Source organism: Sinocyclocheilus rhinocerous, unplaced genomic scaffold (genome assembly GCF_001515625.1).
Source record: "Sinocyclocheilus rhinocerous isolate Xijiao unplaced genomic scaffold, SAMN03320098_v1.1 scaffold392, whole genome shotgun sequence".
Classification (NCBI taxonomy): domain Eukaryota; kingdom Metazoa; phylum Chordata; class Actinopteri; order Cypriniformes; family Cyprinidae; genus Sinocyclocheilus; species Sinocyclocheilus rhinocerous.
This window is the reverse complement of record NW_015638990.1, coordinates 511,847-520,205: the sequence shown is the minus strand read 5'-3', so window position 1 is coordinate 520,205 and position 8,359 is coordinate 511,847. Positions and strand designations below refer to the sequence as shown.

At 35.0% G+C, this 8,359-nt stretch overlaps 1 long non-coding RNA gene across 1 annotated transcript; it reads left to right on the top strand.

Moving 5' to 3' along the window:
• The first annotated feature begins 261 nt into the window (after window positions 1-261).
• Window positions 262-8,125, top strand: LOC107750848 (uncharacterized). Its single transcript, XR_001641190.1, has 4 exons — window positions 262-403; window positions 6,337-6,387; window positions 7,677-7,780; window positions 7,959-8,125. It is a non-coding gene; the product is annotated as an uncharacterized LOC107750848 (long non-coding RNA).
• Window positions 8,126-8,359: the final 234 nt, after the last annotated feature.

Below are 8,359 nucleotides of genomic sequence, written 5' to 3'. Positions count from 1 at the left end.
AGAATACTTCATTTATTTCCTATTATTACATTTATTTATTTGTCTATCTATCTATTTATTTGTACATTTCTTTCTTTCTTTTTAATTTCTGCAGGTTTGTTCCTCCATATGAGTGTAGGAAATGCGCTTCTTTTCTCAAAGGTTTACGGGGCCAAAAGTGCCCTTTCTGTCAAAGAACGGTGGAGACTTTTATTTTAAAGTAGTATCATTGCAATGGACTGGTTGTGTTGTCATAGTAGCTGTACTCACGTTTTGGCGTTCCTCGTAGTCGCAGGCTTCACACGCGTGCAGTAGCCTGACAACAGCAGCAGCAGCAGCAGGCGGAAATGGGGAGAGAGGGGCACCGCACCGTTTAACAAGACACTCTTCAACACAACACGACCAATAAAACAATTCACCATCGGTGAGCACGCGCCTCAATCTACAAACTCCAAGCGCGCCGATCGCTTGTTTTTTTCCTCTCGTGATTTTGAAATAATCAATATAAACAACCGAAGCTAACGCGAGCTCGCGTGCTAACCACTATCACCATAAAAACCGAGCTGTCAGGCGTACATTTGTTGAAAACTGTTCGTGCATTCAATCCCTGGCGGTGTAAATGCAATACGGGGATTATTATAAGGGGTTTTAAGTGAGATAAATCAATGCATAATGTGATTTCTGCTTGCATGACGGTGCCTTTTTAGCTAACGTTACACGCGTCTGTTAGCGCCTTAAAGACTGATTCACATGGACTGATTCATATTGATTATTAGGACAGTTTCAGATAGGATGATGTATTCCATATGTAATCAGATAGTAGCACAGTGCAAGAGTCACGTTTGTGATTGGCAATGCGACTGATGCATGATTTGTGGGGGCCTCGGGTGTGTTGCTGGTTTCAAGGCCAAGGTCGCAATGAGGCCTAACTGATATGAATGAATAATACTCTTTAGCATATGATGGATAGTGTTTAGATGCATCTGTGATTGTTATGATGGGTGTAGTGCAGTAAATATGTTGCTGGAGGGCACTGGTTTTCATCTGTTTGGAGTCTGAAACGTGGATGATTTTTTGCTTGTGTGCCACCAAGGATTATTAAAAGGGTTTTATGCCTTTTTTATAGAATTAAAAATTAGTAAATGTGGTGTTGCATTAAGATTATTTATTAAAAAATTTACCTTAATTGTATTTATCATTTTTTTGTCTTACCATGGTAATTCCATGCTATTTGGACATTTAGTAAAACCACAGGTGTCTTATAAATACTATGGCAAGTGAATGTGATTATGATATCGCTTAACAAAAAGTACCTTGGTTGTATTATTACCCTGATACTTCAAAATATATTGTAGAACTAAATGTTGACATGGAACTCCAGATTATATGTCCCAAAACTATAATAGTATTTTTTTAAGTAGTAAATCTCAGAAAAGTACTGTGGCGGTACCATGGTACAGTCAGGTGGTACTATAGTACTTTGATGTAAATCATGGTCCTGAAATAGAATGAGTATAATGTGCAGGATAAACCTCAATAATAGGGTTTATTTTAACATGTAAACTGACCAATATTTGTTGTGAGGTTGATTTCTTGATGAGTTGTTTATCATGTATTGTGTGTGTGTATATATATATATATATATATATATATATATATATTACACACACACACTTACATTGTAAACCAGTTATTAATATTGATTTAAAAATGCTATGTCATTAAAAGCTGAATTGTTTTAGAACAATTTAAATATGAAAAAAGAGTCATAAATTGTCTTCCGCACAGCAGTATGAGCAATTCTGTAATTTTTTTGGTAATGTTTTTAATCTTTTTTTAATAAATGTGGATAGAGCCATTAGAATAGAACATACAGTGTTATATGTCACAAAGTCTTCAAACTCTAAATAAAGTTTGATGCCATTTGATATGTGCTTATTCCATAACCGGTTAAGGTTTATTCTGAAGTTAAAACTTACCATCAGCTCTATGCTGACATATGAATAACAAAGTTGTGTACCCGTTCACCAAGTTCATAAATTGCATAAATTCTTCAAAATAAAGTGACAGTAATGTAAGCAGAATGAATAATTGATGAGAATTTATGAGCGCATGTGAGACAGGGGTTACAGAGACCTGACCTTTATTTTCAGGGTCAAATCAGGTGACCTATAGTGGATAGGTTGGCCCGAGGGGTACTTTCATGTGACAAGTTTGGAGGTGGTGTTGGAAATCATGTGTTGGGCACGTTTATGTTGGTACTCCTGCATGTGGAATTACTTTGAAACTAGTTTTTCTCATGTTTGTCTGTGAATATATACTAATTGGTAATGAAGTTGATTTATATAATGAAGCTTATAATTCTCCTAAATTTATAGTTCAATATATTGATTTTTCTCTGATTGAATATATTTAAGAACAGCTCATTTTGCTTCTGTTTTTGTTCCATAGCGCACTTTCTCCTTTCTTGTCTGTATGTTTCTGCTATAGTAATCACTATTTCGAGAGATTTTAGCTGTTTTATCTTGGACTGAATGTTACTAGTAGTAAACAGTCAGTCCTCACAGAATCATAGCTGCTGCTATATTCAGAGTCATTCACATGGTAATGTAGGTCATGCTGAGCGCTTTGTTCTAAAACTCGACTGGGTCTGCGGGTAGGGCTGGACGATATGGCCAAAATTGATATCACGATATATTTCTTAATTTCGGTCGATACGATATTATCACTTTTGATCAATTTTAAGCATCCTTGCTAAATAAAAGTATTAATTTCTATAATTTTTTTCCCAAAAAAATAATAAAAATTATACTGAATGGAATAGTGTATAATGTTACAAAAGCTTTTTATTTCAGATAAATGCTGATCTTTGGATCTTTCTATTCATCAAAGAATCCTGAAAAAAAAATTTACTCAACTGTTTTAAATATTGATAATCAGCAAATTAGAATGATTTCTGAAGATCATGTGACACTGAAGACTGGAGTAATGATGCTGAAAATTTACCTATGTATGATCACAGGAATAAATTACATTTTAAAATCTATTCAAATAGAAAGCAATTTTAAATAGTAAAAATATTTCAACATTTTACTGTTTTTGCTGTACTTTGGATCAAATAAATGCAGCCTTGGTAAGCAGAAGAGAATTCTTAAAAAAAACAAAACCATTCAACGAAGTCAAACGGCACAAATAAATCAATGTATGGGAAACACTGGTAATGTATATCGAAATATCGGAAATGTGTTTAAAAATCATATCACCGTTATTGAAAAAAATTATATCGCGATACATATTGATATTGAATTATTGTCCAGCCCTAGTCTGCGGTATGCAGCCAGTCTGGCCTGCCATTTTGCCTACAGTGTAGCTAGAGGTTAACAGGAAGTCTAGATGTCTACGCCGTTTTGACCAAGTGGACGTAGTTCTGCTAAGTTGAAATAAGAGCTAATAACTTTACTAGTCTCCTTTGCAGTAAATCAACATTGAAAATAGTCAAGGATCCTAAGTTGATTTTAGAATTGCTGGCTAGAATTGCTATATATATGCAATGAATCGCCTGCGATTTTGAACGTGATTTTGTGTAGCTTGTCAGTGATCTACGGCTCTGTGTAGTAAATGCCGCTCCATCTGAAAGCATGTGCTGGAGATTTACTACTAATCACCAGAAGCGGCTTTACTGACGAGATTCGCATGAAAATCGCATTCGATTTTTTGCCCAGCCCTATATATATATAGCTATATCTGTGTGTTTGTTTATATGTATATGTAGGCCTACTATACTCATTTTAATTCTACAGAACTCTGCTAATTTGTTATTTGCCACTACTGATATCTAAAAAAGAAATAAATTACACCAGCAACTATGAAGTATTTTTATTATAGATTATTCTGATGATTATTTCCATCTTTAATCTAATTGTGAAATATAGATATGTAATGCAACATTGAATTTTATACAGTAATGGATTCCCTTCCCTGTCTCTTTAGCTATGTTTCCATCCACCTATTTTTATGTGCATTTTGGGATATCGCATAAGAAAACGTTGGATGGATACGCCAAGATGCGAATAAATTCTAAAAATGCACATAAAAAACTTATGCGCTCAACTAAGTAGGATACATTTCTTAATTTCATAAAAACATGCGCATAAACTATGATATGGAAACACTTTCACCGAATAAATTCCTTAATGCGCATCAAAAAAGACATGTGACTTTGCGATGGGACAGCATAAAACTGGACCAACCAACGGACCGATCTCATTTCAAGCATCTGAAATGCTAGTTTTGTCATTCTAAAATGCTTGAGCAAAGTCTCATCAAAGTGCTTCGTTATAATTAACTCCCAGAACTGCGTTCCTAAACGGCAAGCTCCGAAAATAAGATAACATGACGTTTTGTCTGCGCGCTCTGAAGCTCGTAATTTATTGTATACAGAAAATATTATATACAGTGCCTTCTACTATACTGTAGCAAATAAAATTTTTCTTCATGATATTTACCGCAAGTTAATCAGGAAGTGCCGATTTTGTTCTCTTCAACTCACTGGATAAAAATGGTGCTTTATTCACAAATATTATATGCGATAATCCAATTTTGCGGGTAAATTTAATTCTTAACTTTGGATGGAAACATAGCTTTTGTCTGCCATAGGGTTCCTGGTCTGAGAAAGTTTTAAGACTTCTGGTCTTTGTCGCGAATTTTAATTATTATGTGCAAAAATGTAAATATAAATCTTTAGAATATTAATTCTATAAAATAGGGCTGGGCGATATAGCTAAAAAATGTATCAACGATATAATGTGTCATATTGTTTGGTATCGATAATTATTGACATTTTTATAACCTTTTTTAAATTAAATCATATAAATCAAATATAATTTAGTAAATTGCATAAACAATTATGAACAAAACTGCATCATCTATTTATGCATTGATTAATACAAAGAGCCGAATCGCCCATCACGCAGATTGCATTTAAAAACATAAGATACGCAGTGAAAAGGAATAAACCTCCACAATTTCGCGATTTGTTTTCTAAAAGCTTAAACTGTTTTAACTTTGCATGGCTACATCTCTTCTGTGAGACGCGAGTGCAGCAGTCATATTTGTCCGTCTAAAAAAATGCGCTGAATATGCGTTCTGTGTGAATGACTTGGTTTCGGTTTTCACCTAATCAAGATCTTCTCCGCATTGAGCTTCTATATTTCTTTAATATTTTGAATGCATAACACAGCAGCGGCGCATCTCGTGGGCTAGACTAACAAAACATTAAAATGCAATAACGTCACTTACATCATTATCACTGCATTTTGCGCACCACTGATGACGCTCCCTGACGCACTCCTAACATTCAAATGCAAATGTTTATTTTAAATTTGACTAATTTTCATTTTTTATTCGCAATCTCCTCATCACAGGCAGGCACAGCACTCAATTCAGCATGTGTTCGTGTTTGTGTGTGCTGTCTGCGTCACTCATAGCACGTGCCTATATCGTGCACTATATCGAACATTTTTTATATCGTTATTGAAGAAGGTGTACCGTCGATAAATATTGATACCGTTTTATCGCCCAGGCCTACTTTAAAATATTGTGTACTTTTTTGTGTACTGTTTTTCCTACTGCAACCTAGTTAGTAGCCTGTTCATGCACAGGGGGAAAAAAACCCCTGTGATATTAACATTTTTGTGGATCATTTTTATTGTTGATTTTCATTTAATTTATCAATTAGTTGTTGTAGCTTAAAATGACAGATTCTGGAAGCTCATACACTATTTGAAGGAGATCTCATTGATTTTATTTTGTATGGCTCTATGATGATTTAATTACTGTAGTAACTGTTTTTGTGATGGTATTGATCTCACTAATTAAGATAAAGTACCAGTAACAAGTTGTCTTGAGCCTTGATTTTCAAAACTGGAAATCTGCTTGTGCGTAGTCGAACCGGGCAGCCGTGACCTGGCCAGCTGTTTTGCAGTCAAGCATTTAACATCGAATGTTTTGTTCACCGAAACAGATGTGTGTCAGCGTTTTCAAAATCTGAAAGTAAATAACCTATGTGGTTGCATTAGAGATTCATGAACCCGAACAAGGAGTCTGAGAGCAGATTTTTAACCAAGAGCAAATGTGTTTGCTCTCTGAAAATGAAGCCTTGTGTTACTTGAGCTGAAATGACTTGTGGTGATTTTTTGCAGCTGTGTCGAACAGCGGTGATCAGGAGGAGAGTGTGGGCTCGATCCTGAGTGACAAAAATGTGTTGACAAGCCAGTTGTCATCCAAATTCAGCTGTCCTCTCCTTGCCAGAGATATGTCCATTATCACAAGCTATGTTTCCTTTCTCTCCATTTTCAGAGTATTAAAAGAATATTGTCTCAGGCCCCCTCCCCCATCTGCAGCATTAAGGTACTGTGATCATTTCTCTCTGCTGAAATAGTAAAATACAAATTGTTTCATAATCAGTATGTTTAAATGTCCACTGTTATTTGGTCAAAGCAATGGAAAATATACATGTATGCTTTAGACAACTTTATAGTGCAAGTAAGAAATTACTGAGGTATTTCATTTATTGTTGTAACATTGTTTATTAGAAGTAGGGATATGCCGGTATTCACGTCCGCGCTTATTTACATCAGAGTGCGCAGGCGTCTTTCACGCAGCATACAGCGTGTTGCGCATTTTGACCAGTTGATGGGAAAAGTATTCTTAAAATGCATTCAAAATTCGGAATAATTTGTAATATATAATTATTCACGGTATTTAGAAGTGCCCACGATAACAATATCGTGCATATTCATCACCGTGATATATCGCATTACCGAATACCGGCACAAGTCTAATTAGAAGATACACCACTGTTCAAAAATTTTTGGGATCAGTAAGTTTTTTGGAAATAAATAAATAAAATAATAGTACTTTCACTCAGGATGACATTTATAATGTTACAAAGATTTGTATTTTAAATAAATGCTGTTACTTTAAAATGTCTGCTCTCTAAAGAATTCTCTAAATAAACGTGTCATGCTTTTTACAAAAAACATTAAGCAGATCAACTGTTTTCAAGATTGAAAAATATTTCTTCAGCACCAAATCAGCATATTAGAATGATTTCTGAAAAATCCTGTTATACTGAAGACTAGAGTAATGCTGCTTTATTTTTCAGATAAATGCAGCATTGTCTTAAAATCTTACTGTCCCCAAACTTGAATGGTAGTGTTTAAAAAAAAATAAAACGTTGTTAAATGTTTGAATGTTTAAATTAAGTTTTAGGTGAACTTTGTTTCTACATATATAAATTAGGGTTAGTATGAATAGTGCTTTTGAAGAAGAAGCAATCATTATGGCAAAGTTTGTTTAATCAAGATCTGAATGTCAATTTAGCCTTACATGGCTTGTTAAAACAAAACTGTTGGTCATTTTACGCCAATTAGTTAGTTTGTTTTTGACCAGAATAAAATGTTTACCCCAACCTTATGCCAAAAGTAAAATTGACCTACAGCTAATTTTTTGTTGTATCATTGCAATAAGGTGCTTAATTCCATAATTTGATAAATTGATAAATACAGTATAATATCAGACATGTTTGATCTATAAGTAAAACACATTTGTTTTTGTGCTATACAGTTGTGCAGATTCTAAATATTTTTGCTTTACAGTTGTGCAGATTGTAAATGTATGTCTATTTTTCCTAGCAGAGTAACTCGAGGGGGAAAAGAATGAGCTGATTTTAAGAGCTCTGATAATGATGCCCAGAATAAGTGCGGCCTGGTCACACAGCAAAGTGGGAAACGTACACGCTGTGAGTAAACACTCTCATCTATAATCAGTAACCCACCTGATCCAGATGGCCTCTAACAAGAACTAAATAACATGTTTCTCAAAATACCACCAGACGTAACAGCAACGTGACATAGTTGATTTTAGCGCTGTTGTTTGTGACATCCTACTGATTTGATGTTACATGCTGTCTCTTGCAGTGAGCATTAGAAGGCCATGATGCAATGAGATAAACACTGGATGACTGGAGGTCCCCTGCTTAACAGTCTCTAAGCATGGCTGGCCTACAGCTGGTGACCCCTGCCTCCTCACCCATGGGGCCCTTCTTCGGTCTCCCGTGGCAACAGGAAGCTATTCATGACAACATATACACACCAAGGAAATATCAGGCAAGTCCTTTGAAATGTTTTGACTCTGATATTTAAGCTAGTCTGAGTGCTTTTAAGTTGCATACAAATACTCTGTACAGCTCATGGCCTATATTTTAAATATACTTGTGACATACTATAGATTTTTGTGAGGAAGAGATGGAAATTTTAGTCATTAACCACTGAAGATCTTCCCATCTGCCATAGCTTTCAACGTAACCTGAATGTGTGAA